The 13,698-nt window shown below is 41.1% G+C and overlaps 21 non-coding genes across 21 annotated transcripts; all 21 read right to left on the bottom strand.

Moving 5' to 3' along the window:
• Positions 1-89: 89 nt before the first annotated feature.
• Positions 90-162, bottom strand: TRNAR-ACG (transfer RNA arginine (anticodon ACG)). The gene has a single exon. It is a non-coding gene; the product is annotated as a tRNA-Arg (tRNA).
• Positions 163-630: 468 nt separating this feature from the next.
• TRNAR-ACG (transfer RNA arginine (anticodon ACG)) lies at positions 631-703 on the bottom strand. The gene has a single exon. It is a non-coding gene; the product is annotated as a tRNA-Arg (tRNA).
• A 478-nt stretch (positions 704-1,181) lies between these two features.
• On the bottom strand, positions 1,182-1,254 carry TRNAR-ACG (transfer RNA arginine (anticodon ACG)). The gene has a single exon. It is a non-coding gene; the product is annotated as a tRNA-Arg (tRNA).
• Positions 1,255-1,722: 468 nt separating this feature from the next.
• TRNAR-ACG (transfer RNA arginine (anticodon ACG)) lies at positions 1,723-1,795 on the bottom strand. Its single transcript has one exon. It is a non-coding gene; the product is annotated as a tRNA-Arg (tRNA).
• Positions 1,796-2,273: 478 nt separating this feature from the next.
• On the bottom strand, positions 2,274-2,346 carry TRNAR-ACG (transfer RNA arginine (anticodon ACG)). Its single transcript has one exon. It is a non-coding gene; the product is annotated as a tRNA-Arg (tRNA).
• Positions 2,347-2,824: 478 nt separating this feature from the next.
• On the bottom strand, positions 2,825-2,897 carry TRNAR-ACG (transfer RNA arginine (anticodon ACG)). The gene has a single exon. It is a non-coding gene; the product is annotated as a tRNA-Arg (tRNA).
• Positions 2,898-4,465: 1,568 nt separating this feature from the next.
• On the bottom strand, positions 4,466-4,538 carry TRNAR-ACG (transfer RNA arginine (anticodon ACG)). Its single transcript has one exon. It is a non-coding gene; the product is annotated as a tRNA-Arg (tRNA).
• A 478-nt stretch (positions 4,539-5,016) lies between these two features.
• TRNAR-ACG (transfer RNA arginine (anticodon ACG)) lies at positions 5,017-5,089 on the bottom strand. The gene has a single exon. It is a non-coding gene; the product is annotated as a tRNA-Arg (tRNA).
• Positions 5,090-5,557: 468 nt separating this feature from the next.
• Positions 5,558-5,630, bottom strand: TRNAR-ACG (transfer RNA arginine (anticodon ACG)). Its single transcript has one exon. It is a non-coding gene; the product is annotated as a tRNA-Arg (tRNA).
• Positions 5,631-6,108: 478 nt separating this feature from the next.
• TRNAR-ACG (transfer RNA arginine (anticodon ACG)) lies at positions 6,109-6,181 on the bottom strand. Its single transcript has one exon. It is a non-coding gene; the product is annotated as a tRNA-Arg (tRNA).
• Positions 6,182-6,649: 468 nt separating this feature from the next.
• Positions 6,650-6,722, bottom strand: TRNAR-ACG (transfer RNA arginine (anticodon ACG)). The gene has a single exon. It is a non-coding gene; the product is annotated as a tRNA-Arg (tRNA).
• Positions 6,723-7,200: 478 nt separating this feature from the next.
• On the bottom strand, positions 7,201-7,273 carry TRNAH-AUG (transfer RNA histidin (anticodon AUG)). Its single transcript has one exon. It is a non-coding gene; the product is annotated as a tRNA-His (tRNA).
• Positions 7,274-8,289: 1,016 nt separating this feature from the next.
• On the bottom strand, positions 8,290-8,362 carry TRNAR-ACG (transfer RNA arginine (anticodon ACG)). The gene has a single exon. It is a non-coding gene; the product is annotated as a tRNA-Arg (tRNA).
• Positions 8,363-8,840: 478 nt separating this feature from the next.
• On the bottom strand, positions 8,841-8,913 carry TRNAR-ACG (transfer RNA arginine (anticodon ACG)). The gene has a single exon. It is a non-coding gene; the product is annotated as a tRNA-Arg (tRNA).
• Positions 8,914-9,381: 468 nt separating this feature from the next.
• TRNAR-ACG (transfer RNA arginine (anticodon ACG)) lies at positions 9,382-9,454 on the bottom strand. Its single transcript has one exon. It is a non-coding gene; the product is annotated as a tRNA-Arg (tRNA).
• Positions 9,455-9,922: 468 nt separating this feature from the next.
• Positions 9,923-9,995, bottom strand: TRNAR-ACG (transfer RNA arginine (anticodon ACG)). Its single transcript has one exon. It is a non-coding gene; the product is annotated as a tRNA-Arg (tRNA).
• Positions 9,996-10,473: 478 nt separating this feature from the next.
• On the bottom strand, positions 10,474-10,546 carry TRNAR-ACG (transfer RNA arginine (anticodon ACG)). The gene has a single exon. It is a non-coding gene; the product is annotated as a tRNA-Arg (tRNA).
• Positions 10,547-11,014: 468 nt separating this feature from the next.
• Positions 11,015-11,087, bottom strand: TRNAR-ACG (transfer RNA arginine (anticodon ACG)). Its single transcript has one exon. It is a non-coding gene; the product is annotated as a tRNA-Arg (tRNA).
• Positions 11,088-11,565: 478 nt separating this feature from the next.
• On the bottom strand, positions 11,566-11,638 carry TRNAR-ACG (transfer RNA arginine (anticodon ACG)). The gene has a single exon. It is a non-coding gene; the product is annotated as a tRNA-Arg (tRNA).
• A 468-nt stretch (positions 11,639-12,106) lies between these two features.
• TRNAR-ACG (transfer RNA arginine (anticodon ACG)) lies at positions 12,107-12,179 on the bottom strand. Its single transcript has one exon. It is a non-coding gene; the product is annotated as a tRNA-Arg (tRNA).
• A 1,029-nt stretch (positions 12,180-13,208) lies between these two features.
• TRNAR-ACG (transfer RNA arginine (anticodon ACG)) lies at positions 13,209-13,281 on the bottom strand. The gene has a single exon. It is a non-coding gene; the product is annotated as a tRNA-Arg (tRNA).
• Between the last annotated feature and the right edge of the window lie 417 nt (positions 13,282-13,698).

Here is a 13,698-nt window from a genome sequence, read left to right as displayed (position 1 = left end):
TAAGTAAGCAACCGTGACCCGGATTCGGACCGGGGTTGCTGCATCCACAACGCAGAGTACTAACCACTATACGATCACGGCAACATGTACGAGCCAGGTAGGAGTCGAACCTACAATCTTCTGATTCGTAGTCAGACGCGTTGTCCATTGCGCCACTGGCCCAGATGCAACGCGTGTTGTTGCTTATGCATCACATTTCTGGATCACCTCAAAACTTACACAAGGATCCGATTGCCATAAGTTCCTTTCATGTATTGCAAAGCAAGTCGGAACCAGATAGAGGGGAAATATTTTCATGGAATCTGGAAATCATGTGAGGCAAATCAAATGGAAACCAGCTAATAACGAAATATTTTCATGTGATTGAGAACTCTTGTGAAGTTTTTACTTTTTTCCACAACACATTTTCGGAACAGGCTAAATCACATATTTCCAGATTTTTGCCATCTAGAACAAAGAGAACAAGCCGTAGATAAAATGTGTTGTGTATTTCCTGAAAATCCATGAATATTCTTAAACCTTGGGTAAATATCATTAAAAATAAGTAAGCAACCGTGACCCGGATTAGGACCGGGGTTGCTGCATCCACAACGCAGAGTACTAACCACTATACGATCACGGCAACATGTACGAGCCAGGTAGGAGTCGAACCTACAATCTTCTGATTCGTAGTCAGACGCGTTGTCCATTGCGCCACTGGCCCACATGCAACGAGTATTGTTGCTTATGCATCACATTTCTGGATCACCTCAAAACTTACACAAGGATCCGATTGCCATAAGTTCCTTTCATGTATTGCAAAGCAAGTCGGAACCAGATAGAGGGGAAATATTTTCATGGAATCCGGAAATCATGTGAGGCAAATCAAATGGAAACCAGCTAATAACGAAATATTTTCATGTGATTGAGAACTCTTGTGAAGTTTTTACTTTTTTCCACAACACATTTTCGGAACAGGCTAAATCACATATTTCCAGATTTTTGCCATCTAGAACAAAGAGAACAAGCCGTAGATAAAATGTGTTGTGTATTTCCTGAAAATCCATGAATATTCTTAAACCTTGGGTAAATATCATTAAAAATAAGTAAGCAAAGGGTTACTGCCGTGACCCGGATTCGGACCGGGGTTGCTGCGGCCACAACGCAGAGTACTAACCACTATACGATCACGGCAACATGTACGAGCCAGGTAGGAGTCGAACCTACAATCTTCTGATTCGTAGTCAGACGCGTTGTCCATTGCGCCACTGGCCCAGATGCAACGCGTGTTGTTGCTTATGCATCACATTTCTGGATCACCTCAAAACTTACACAAGGATCCGATTGCCATAAGTTCCTTTCATGTATTGCAAAGCAAGTCGGAACCAGATAGAGGGGAAATATTTTCATGGAATCTGGAAATCATGTGAGGCAAATCAAATGGAAACCAGCTAATAACGAAATATTTTCATGTGATTGAGAACTCTTGTGAAGTTTTTACTTTTTTCCACAACACATTTTCGGAACAGGCTAAATCACATATTTCCAGATTTTTGCCATCTAGAACAAAGAGAACAAGCCGTAGATAAAATGTGTTGTGTATTTCCTGAAAATCCATGAATATTCTTAAACCTTGGGTAAATATCATTAAAAATAAGTAAGCAACCGTGACCCGGATTAGGACCGGGGTTGCTGCATCCACAACGCAGAGTACTAACCACTATACGATCACGGCAACATGTACGAGCCAGGTAGGAGTCGAACCTACAATCTTCTGATTCGTAGTCAGACGCGTTGTCCATTGCGCCACTGGCCCACATGCAACAAGTATTGTTGCTTATGCATCACATTTCTGGATCACCTCAAAACTTACACAAGGATCCGATTGCCATAAGTTCCTTTCATGTATTGCAAAGCAAGTCGGAACCAGATAGAGGGGAAATATTTTCATGGAATCCGGAAATCATGTGAGGCAAATCAAATGGAAACCAGCTAATAACGAAATATTTTCATGTGATTGAGAACTCTTGTGAAGTTTTTACTTTTTTCCACAACACATTTTCGGAACAGGCTAAATCACATATTTCCAGATTTTTGCCATCTAGAACAAAGAGAACAAGCCGTAGATAAAATGTGTTGTGTATTTCCTGAAAATCCATGAATATTCTTAAACCTTGGGTAAATATCATTAAAAATAAGTAAGCAAAGGGTTACTGCCGTGACCCGGATTCGGACCGGGGTTGCTGCGGCCACAACGCAGAGTACTAACCACTATACGATCACGGCAACATGTACGAGCCAGGTAGGAGTCGAACCTACAATCTTCTGATTCGTAGTCAGACGCGTTGTCCATTGCGCCACTGGCCCAGATGCAACGCGTGTTGTTGCTTATGCATCACATTTCTGGATCACCTCAAAACTTACACAAGGATCCGATTGCCATAAGTTCCTTTCATGTATTGCAAAGCAAGTCGGAACCAGATAGAGGGGAAATATTTTCATGGAATCTGGAAATCATGTGAGGCAAATCAAATGGAAACCAGCTAATAACGAAATATTTTCATGTGATTGAGAACTCTTGTGAAGTTTTTACTTTTTTCCACAACACATTTTCGGAACAGGCTAAATCACATATTTCCAGATTTTTGCCATCTAGAACAAAGAGAACAAGCCGTAGATAAAATGTGTTGTGTATTTCCTGAAAATCCATGAATATTCTTAAACCTTGGGTAAATATCATTAAAAATAAGTAAGCAAAGGGTTACTGCCGTGACCCGGATTCGGACCGGGGTTGCTGCGGCCACAACGCAGAGTACTAACCACTATACGATCACGGCAACATGTATGAGCCAGGTAGGAGTCGAACCTACAATCTTCTGATTCGTAGTCAGACGCGTTGTCCATTGCGCCACTGGCCCAGATGCAACGCGTGTTGTTGCTTATGCATCACATTTCTGGATCACCTCAAAACTTACACAAGGATCCGATTGCCATAAGTTCCTTTCATGTATTGCAAAGCAAGTCGGAACCAGATAGAGGGGAAATATTTTCATGGAATCTGGAAATCATGTGAGGCAAATCAAATGGAAACCAGCTAATAACGAAATATTTTCATGTGATTGAGAACTCTTGTGAAGTTTTTACTTTTTTCCACAACACATTTTCGGAACAGGCTAAATCACATATTTCCAGATTTTTGCCATCTAGAACAAAGAGAACAAGCCGTAGATAAAATGTGTTGTGTATTTCCTGAAAATCCATGAATATTCTTAAACCTTGGGTAAATATCATTAAAAATAAGTAAGCAAAGGGTTACTGCCGTGACCCGGATTCGGACCGGGGTTGCTGCGGCCACAACGCAGAGTACTAACCACTATACGATCACGGCAACATGTACGAGGCAGGTAGGAGTCAAACCTACAATCTTCTGATTCATAGTCAGACGCGTTGTCCATTGCGCCACTGGCCCAGAAGCAAACAGTATTGTTGCTTATGCATCACATTTCTGGATCACCTCAAAACTTACACAAGGATCCGATTGCCATAAGTTCCTTTCATGTATTGCAAAGCAAGTCGGAACCAGATAGAGGGGAAATATTTTCATGGAATCCGGAAATCATGTGAGGCAAATCAAATGGAAACCAGCTAATAACGAAATATTTTCATGTGATTGAGAACTCTTGTGAAGTTTTTACTTTTTTCCACAACACATTTTCGGAACAGGCTAAATCACATATTTCCAGATTTTTGCCATTTAGAACAAAGAAAACAAGCTGTAGATAAAATGTGTTGTGTATTTCCTGAAAATCCATGAATATTCTTAAACCTTGGGTAAATATCATTAAAAATAAGTAAGCAAAGGGTTACTGCCGTGACACGGATTCGGACCAGGGTTGCTGCGGCCACAACGCAGAGTACTAACCACTATACGATCACGGCAACATGTACGAGCCAGGTAGGAGTCGAACCTACAATCTTCTGATTCGTAGTCAGATGCGTTGTCCATTGCGCCACTGGCCCAGATGCAACGCGTGTTGTTGCTTATGCATCACATTTCTGGATCACCTCAAAACTTACACAAGGATCCGATTGCCATAAGTTCCTTTCATGTATTGCAAAGCAAGTCGGAACCAGATAGAGGGGAAATATTTTCATGGAATCCGGAAATCATGTGAGGCAAATCAAATGGAAACCAGCTAATAACGAAATATTTTCATGTGATTGAGAACTCTTGTGAAGTTTTTACTTTTTTCCACAACACATTTTCGGAACAGGCTAAATCACATATTTCCAGATTTTTGCCATCTAGAACAAAGAGAACAAGCCGTAGATAAAATGTGTTGTGTATTTCCTGAAAATCCATGAATATTCTTAAACCTTGGGTAAATATCATTAAAAATAAGTAAGCAAAGGGTTACTGCCGTGACCCGGATTGCTGCGGCCACAACGCAGAGTACTAACCACTATACGATCACGGCAACATGTACGAGCCAGGTAGGAGTCGAACCTACAATCTTCTGATTCGTAGTCAGACGCGTTGTCCATTGCGCCACTGGCCCAGATGCAACGCGTGTTGTTGCTTATGCATCACATTTCTGGATCACCTCAAAACTTACACAAGGATCCGATTGCCATAAGTTCCTTTCATGTATTGCAAAGCAAGTCGGAACCAGATAGAGGGGAAATATTTTCATGGAATCTGGAAATCATGTGAGGCAAATCAAATGGAAACCAGCTAATAACGAAATATTTTCATGTGATTGAGAACTCTTGTGAAGTTTTTACTTTTTTCCACAACACATTTTCGGAACAGGCTAAATCACATATTTCCAGATTTTTGCCATCTAGAACAAAGAGAACAAGCCGTAGATAAAATGTGTTGTGTATTTCCTGAAAATCCATGAATATTCTTAAACCTTGGGTAAATATCATTAAAAATAAGTAAGCAAAGGGTTACTGCCGTGACCCGGATTCGGACCGGGGTTGCTGCGGCCACAACGCAGAGTACTAACCACTATACGATCACGGCAACATGTACGAGCCAGGTAGGAGTCGAACCTACAATCTTCTGATTCGTAGTCAGACGCGTTGTCCATTGCGCCACTGGCCCAGATGCAACGAGGGTTGTTGCTTATGCATCACATTTCTGGATCACCTCAAAACTTACACAAGGATCCGATTGCCATAAGTTCCTTTCATGTATTGCAAAGCAAGTCGGAACCAGATAGAGGGGAAATATTTTCATGGAACCTGGAAATCATGTGAGGCAAATCAAATGGAAACCAGCTAATAACTAAATATTTTCATGTGATTGAGAACTCTTGTGAAGTTTTTACTTTTTTCCACAACACATTTTCGGAACAGGCTAAATCACATATTTCCAGATTTTTGCCATCTAGAACAAAGAGAACAAGCCGTAGATAAAATGTGTTGTGTATTTCCTGAAAATCCATGAATATTCTTAAACCTTGGGTAAATATCATTAAAAATAAGTAAGCAACCGTGACCCGGATTCGGACCAGGGTTGCTGCGGCCACAACGCAGAGTACTAACCACTATACGATCACGGCAACATGTACGAGCCAGGTAGGAGTCGAACCTACAATCTTCTGATTCGTAGTCAGACGCGTTGTCCATTGCGCCACTGGCCCAGATGCAACGCGTGTTGTTGCTTATGCATCACATTTCTGGATCACCTCAAAACTTACACAAGGATCCGATTGCCATAAGTTCCTTTCATGTATTGCAAAGCAAGTCGGAACCAGATAGAGGGGAAATATTTTCATGGAATCCGGAAATCATGTGAGGCAAATCAAATGGAAACCAGCTAATAACGAAATATTTTCATGTGATTGAGAACTCTTGTGAAGTTTTTACTTTTTTCCACAACACATTTTCGGAACAGGCTAAATCACATATTTCCAGATTTTTGCCATCTAGAACAAAGAGAACAAGCTGTAGATAAAATGTGTTGTGTATTTCCTGAAAATCCATGAATATTCTTAAACCTTGGGTAAATATCATTAAAAATAAGTAAGCAAAGGGTTACTGCCGTGACCCGGATTCGGACCGGGGTTGCTGCAGCCACAACGCAGAGTACTAACCACTATACGATCACGGCAACATGTACGAGCCAGGTAGGAGTCGAACCTACAATCTTCTGATTCGTAGTCAGACGCGTTGTCCATTGCGCCACTGGCCCAGATGCAACGAGGGTTGTTGCTTATGCATCACATTTCTGGATCACCTCAAAACTTACACAAGGATCCGATTGCCATAAGTTCCTTTCATGTATTGCAAAGCAAGTCGGAACCAGATAGAGGGGAAATATTTTCATGGAATCCGGAAATCATGTGAGGCAAATCAAATGGAAACCAGCTAATAACGAAATATTTTCATGTGATTGAGAACTCTTGTGAAGTTTTTACTTTTTTCCACAACACATTTTCGGAACAGGCTAAATCACATATTTCCAGATTTTTGCCATCTAGAACAAAGAGAACAAGCCGTAGATAAAATGTGTTGTGTATTTCCTGAAAATCCATGAATATTCTTAAACCTTGGGTAAATATCATTAAAAATAAGTAAGCAACCGTGACCCGGATTCGGACCGGGGTTGCTGCGGCCACAACGCAGAGTACTAACCACTATACGATCACGGCAACATGTACGAGCCAGGTAGGAGTCGAACCTACAATCTTCTGATTCGTAGTCAGACGCGTTGTCCATTGCGCCACTGGCCCAGATGCAACGCGTGTTGTTGCTTATGCATCACATTTCTGGATCACCTCAAAACTTACACAAGGATCCGATTGCCATAAGTTCCTTTCATGTATTGCAAAGCAAGTCGGAACCAGATAGAGGGGAAATATTTTCATGGAATCTGGAAATCATGTGAGGCAAATCAAATGGAAACCAGCTAATAACGAAATATTTTCATGTGATTGAGAACTCTTGTGAAGTTTTTACTTTTTTCCACAACACATTTTCGGAACAGGCTAAATCACATATTTCCAGATTTTTGCCATCTAGAACAAAGAGAACAAGCCGTAGATAAAATGTGTTGTGTATTTCCTGAAAATCCATGAATATTCTTAAACCTTGGGTAAATATCATTAAAAATAAGTAAGCAAAGGGTTACTGCCGTGACCCGGATTCGGACCGGGGTTGCTGCGGCCACAACGCAGAGTACTAACCACTATACGATCACGGCAACATGTACGAGGCAGGTAGGAGTCGAACCTACAATCTTCTGATTCATAGTCAGACGCGTTGTCCATTGCGCCACTGGCCCAGAAGCAAACAGTATTGTTGCTTATGCATCACATTTCTGGATCACCTCAAAACTTACACAAGGATCCGATTGCCATAAGTTCCTTTCATGTATTGCAAAGCAAGTCGGAACCAGATAGAGGGGAAATATTTTCATGGAATCCGGAAATCATGTGAGGCAAATCAAATGGAAACCAGCTAATAACGAAATATTTTCATGTGATTGAGAACTCTTGTGAAGTTTTTACTTTTTTCCACAACACATTTTCGGAACAGGCTAAATCACATATTTCCAGATTTTTGCCATCTAGAACAAAGAGAACAAGCTGTAGATAAAATGTGTTGTGTATTTCCTGAAAATCCATGAATATTCTTAAACCTTGGGTAAATATCATTAAAAATAAGTAAGCAAAGGGTTACTGCCGTGACACGGATTCGGACCGGGGTTGCTGCGGCCACAACGCAGAGTACTAACCACTATACGATCACGGCAACATGTACGAGCCAGGTACAATCTTCTGATTCGTAGTCAGACGCGTTGTCCATTGCGCCACTGGCCCACATGCAACGAGTATTGTTGCTTATGCATCACATTTCTGGATCACCTCAAAACTTACACAAGGATCCGATTGCCATAAGTTCCTTTCATGTATTGCAAAGCAAGTCGGAACCAGATAGAGGGGAAATATTTTCATGGAATCCGGAAATCATGTGAGGCAAATCAAATGGAAACCAGCTAATAACGAAATATTTTCATGTGATTGAGAACTCTTGTGAAGTTTTTACTTTTTTCCACAACACATTTTCGGAACAGGCTAAATCACATATTTCCAGATTTTTGCCATCTAGAACAAAGAGAACAAGCCGTAGATAAAATGTGTTGTGTATTTCCTGAAAATCCATGAATATTCTTAAACCTTGGGTAAATATCATTAAAAATAAGTAAGCAAAGGGTTACTGCCGTGACCCGGATTCGGACCGGGGTTGCTGCGGCCACAACGCAGAGTACTAACCACTATACGATCACGGCAACATGTACGAGCCAGGTAGGAGTCGAACCTACAATCTTCTGATTCGTAGTCAGACGCGTTGTCCATTGCGCCACTGGCCCAGATGCAACGCGTGTTGTTGCTTATGCATCACATTTCTGGATCACCTCAAAACTTACACAAGGATCCGATTGCCATAAGTTCCTTTCATGTATTGCAAAGCAAGTCGGAACCAGATAGAGGGGAAATATTTTCATGGAATCTGGAAATCATGTGAGGCAAATCAAATGGAAACCAGCTAATAACGAAATATTTTCATGTGATTGAGAACTCTTGTGAAGTTTTTACTTTTTTCCACAACACATTTTCGGAACAGGCTAAATCACATATTTCCAGATTTTTGCCATCTAGAACAAAGAGAACAAGCCGTAGATAAAATGTGTTGTGTATTTCCTGAAAATCCATGAATATTCTTAAACCTTGGGTAAATATCATTAAAAATAAGTAAGCAAAGGGTTACTGCCGTGACCCGGATTCGGACCGGGGTTGCTGCGGCCACAACGCAGAGTACTAACCACTATACGATCACGGCAACATGTACGAGCCAGGTAGGAGTCGAACCTACAATCTTCTGATTCGTAGTCAGACGCGTTGTCCATTGCGCCACTGGCCCAGATGCAACGCGTGTTGTTGCTTATGCATCACATTTCTGGATCACCTCAAAACTTACACAAGGATCCGATTGCCATAAGTTCCTTTCATGTATTGCAAAGCAAGTCGGAACCAGATAGAGGGGAAATATTTTCATGGAATCTGGAAATCATGTGAGGCAAATCAAATGGAAACCAGCTAATAACGAAATATTTTCATGTGATTGAGAACTCTTGTGAAGTTTTTACTTTTTTCCACAACACATTTTCGGAACAGGCTAAATCACATATTTCCAGATTTTTGCCATCTAGAACAAAGAGAACAAGCCGTAGATAAAATGTGTTGTGTATTTCCTGAAAATCCATGAATATTCTTAAACCTTGGGTAAATATCATTAAAAATAAGTAAGCAACCGTGACCCGGATTCGGACCGGGGTTGCTGCGGCCACAACGCAGAGTACTAACCACTATACGATCACGGCAACATGTACGAGCCAGGTAGGAGTCGAACCTACAATCTTCTGATTCGTAGTCAGACGCGTTGTCCATTGCGCCACTGGCCCAGATGCAACGCGTGTTGTTGCTTATGCATCACATTTCTGGATCACCTCAAAACTTACACAAGGATCCGATTGCCATAAGTTCCTTTCATGTATTGCAAAGCAAGTCGGAACCAGATAGAGGGGAAATATTTTCATGGAATCTGGAAATCATGTGAGGCAAATCAAATGGAAACCAGCTAATAACGAAATATTTTCATGTGATTGAGAACTCTTGTGAAGTTTTTACTTTTTTCCACAACACATTTTCGGAACAGGCTAAATCACATATTTCCAGATTTTTGCCATCTAGAACAAAGAGAACAAGCCGTAGATAAAATGTGTTGTGTATTTCCTGAAAATCCATGAATATTCTTAAACCTTGGGTAAATATCATTAAAAATAAGTAAGCAACCGTGACCCGGATTCGGACCGGGGTTGCTGCGGCCACAACGCAGAGTACTAACCACTATACGATCACGGCAACATGTACGAGCCAGGTAGGAGTCGAACCTACAATCTTCTGATTCGTAGTCAGACGCGTTGTCCATTGCGCCACTGGCCCAGATGCAACGCGTGTTGTTGCTTATGCATCACATTTCTGGATCACCTCAAAACTTACACAAGGATCCGATTGCCATAAGTTCCTTTCATGTATTGCAAAGCAAGTCGGAACCAGATAGAGGGGAAATATTTTCATGGAATCTGGAAATCATGTGAGGCAAATCAAATGGAAACCAGCTAATAACGAAATATTTTCATGTGATTGAGAACTCTTGTGAAGTTTTTACTTTTTTCCACAACACATTTTCGGAACAGGCTAAATCACATATTTCCAGATTTTTGCCATCTAGAACAAAGAGAACAAGCCGTAGATAAAATGTGTTGTGTATTTCCTGAAAATCCATGAATATTCTTAAACCTTGGGTAAATATCATTAAAAATAAGTAAGCAAAGGGTTACTGCCGTGACCCGGATTCGGACCGGGGTTGCTGCGGCCACAACGCAGAGTACTAACCACTATACGATCACGGCAACATGTACGAGCCAGGTAGGAGTCGAACCTACAATCTTCTGATTCGTAGTCAGACGCGTTGTCCATTGCGCCACTGGCCCAGATGCAACGAGGGTTGTTGCTTATGCATCACATTTCTGGATCACCTCAAAACTTACACAAGGATCCGATTGCCATAAGTTCCTTTCATGTATTGCAAAGCAAGTCGGAACCAGATAGAGGGGAAATATTTTCATGGAATCCGGAAATCATGTGAGGCAAATCAAATGGAAACCAGCTAATAACGAAATATTTTCATGTGATTGAGAACTCTTGTGAAGTTTTTACTTTTTTCCACAACACATTTTCGGAACAGGCTAAATCACATATTTCCAGATTTTTGCCATCTAGAACAAAGAGAACAAGCCGTAGATAAAATGTGTTGTGTATTTCCTGAAAATCCATGAATATTCTTAAACCTTGGGTAAATATCATTAAAAATAAGTAAGCAACCGTGACCCGGATTCGGACCGGGGTTGCTGCGGCCACAACGCAGAGTACTAACCACTATACGATCACGGCAACATGTACGAGCCAGGTAGGAGTCGAACCTACAATCTTCTGATTCGTAGTCAGACGCGTTGTCCATTGCGCCACTGGCCCAGATGCAACGCGTGTTGTTGCTTATGCATCACATTTCTGGATCACCTCAAAACTTACACAAGGATCCGATTGCCATAAGTTCCTTTCATGTATTGCAAAGCAAGTCGGAACCAGATAGAGGGGAAATATTTTCATGGAATCTGGAAATCATGTGAGGCAAATCAAATGGAAACCAGCTAATAACGAAATATTTTCATGTGATTGAGAACTCTTGTGAAGTTTTTACTTTTTTCCACAACACATTTTCGGAACAGGCTAAATCACATATTTCCAGATTTTTGCCATCTAGAACAAAGAGAACAAGCCGTAGATAAAATGTGTTGTGTATTTCCTGAAAATCCATGAATATTCTTAAACCTTGGGTAAATATCATTAAAAATAAGTAAGCAAAGGGTTACTGCCGTGACCCGGATTCGGACCGGGGTTGCTTCGGCCACAACGCAGAGTACTAACCACTATACGATCACGGCAACATGTACGAGCCAGGTAGGAGTCGAACCTACAATCTTCTGATTCGTAGTCAGACGCGTTGTCCATTGCGCCACTGGCCCAGATGCAACGAGGGTTGTTGCTTATGCATCACATTTCTGGATCACCTCAAAACTTACACAAGGATCCGATTGCCATAAGTTCCTTTCATGTATTGCAAAGCAAGTCGGAACCAGATAGAGGGGAAATATTTTCATGGAATCCGGAAATCATGTGAGGCAAATCAAATGGAAACCAGCTAATAACGAAATATTTTCATGTGATTGAGAACTCTTGTGAAGTTTTTACTTTTTTCCACAACACATTTTCGGAAAAGGCTAAATCACATATTTCCAGATTTTTGCCATCTAGAACAAAGAGAACAAGCCGTAGATAAAATGTGTTGTGTATTTCCTGAAAATCCATGAATATTCTTAAACCTTGGGTAAATATCATTAAAAATAAGTAAGCAACCGTGACCCGGATTCGGACCGGGGTTGCTGCGGCCACAACGCAGAGTACTAACCACTATACGATCACGGCAACATGTACGAGCCAGGTAGGAGTCGAACCTACAATCTTCTGATTCGTAGTCAGACGCGTTGTCCATTGCGCCACTGGCCCAGATGCAACGCGTGTTGTTGCTTATGCATCACATTTCTGGATCACCTCAAAACTTACACAAGGATCCGATTGCCATAAGTTCCTTTCATGTATTGCAAAGCAAGTCGGAACCAGATAGAGGGGAAATATTTTCATGGAATCTGGAAATCATGTGAGGCAAATCAAATGGAAACCAGCTAATAACGAAATATTTTCATGTGATTGAGAACTCTTGTGAAGTTTTTACTTTTTTCCACAACACATTTTCGGAACAGGCTAAATCACATATTTCCAGATTTTTGCCATCTAGAACAAAGAGAACAAGCCGTAGATAAAATGTGTTGTGTATTTCCTGAAAATCCATGAATATTCTTAAACCTTGGGTAAATATCATTAAAAATAAGTAAGCAAAGGGTTACTGCCGTGACCCGGATTCGGACCGGGGTTGCTTCGGCCACAACGCAGAGTACTAACCACTATACGATCACGGCAACATGTACGAGCCAGGTAGGAGTCGAACCTACAATCCTCTGATTCGTAGTCAGACGCGTTGTCCATTGCGCCACTGGCCCAGATGCAATGAGGGTTGTTGCTTATGCATCACATTTCTGGATCACCTCAAAACTTACACAAGGATCCGATTGCCATAAGTTCCTTTCATGTATTGCAAAGCAAGTCGGAACCAGATAGAGGGGAAATATTTTCATGGAATCCGGAAATCATGTGAGGCAAATCAAATGAAAACCAGCTAATAACGAAATATTTTCATGTGATTGAGAACTCTTGTGAAGTTTTTACTTTTTTCCACAACACATTTTCGGAACAGGCTAAATCACATATTTCCAGATTTTTGCCATCTAGAACAAAGAGAACAAGCCGTAGATAAAATGTGTTGTGTATTTCCTGAAAATCCATGAATATTCTTAAACCTTGGGTAAATATCATTAAAAATAAGTAAGCAAAGGGTTACTGCCGTGACCCGGATTCGGACCGGGGTTGCTGCGGCCACAACGCAGAGTACTAACCACTATACGATCACGGCAACATGTACGAGCCAGGTAGGAGTCGAACCTACAATCTTCTGATTCGTAGTCAGACGCGTTGTCCATTGCGCCACTGGCCCAGATGCAACGCGTGTTGTTGCTTATGCATCACATTTCTGGATCACCTCAAAACTTACACAAGGATCCGATTGCCATAAGTTCCTTTCATGTATTGCAAAGCAAGTCGGAACCAGATAGAGGGGAAATATTTTCATGGAATCTGGAAATCATGTGAGGCAAATCAAATGGAAACCAGCTAATAACGAAATATTTTCATGTGATTGAGAACTCTTGTGAAGTTTTTACTTTTTTCCACAACACATTTTCGGAACAGGCTAAATCACATATTTCCAGATTTTTGCCATCTAGAACAAAGAGAACAAGCCGTAGATAAAATGTGTTGTGTATTTCCTGAAAATCCATGAATATTCTTAAACCTTGGGTAAATATCATTAAAAATAAGTAAGCAAAGGGTTACTGCCGTGACCCGGATTCGG

Source organism: Rhinoderma darwinii, chromosome 3 (assembly GCF_050947455.1).
Source record: "Rhinoderma darwinii isolate aRhiDar2 chromosome 3, aRhiDar2.hap1, whole genome shotgun sequence".
Lineage (NCBI taxonomy): Eukaryota > Metazoa > Chordata > Amphibia > Anura > Rhinodermatidae > Rhinoderma > Rhinoderma darwinii.
Note: the sequence above shows the minus strand (reverse complement) of the source record. Positions and strands in the feature narration are given on the sequence as shown.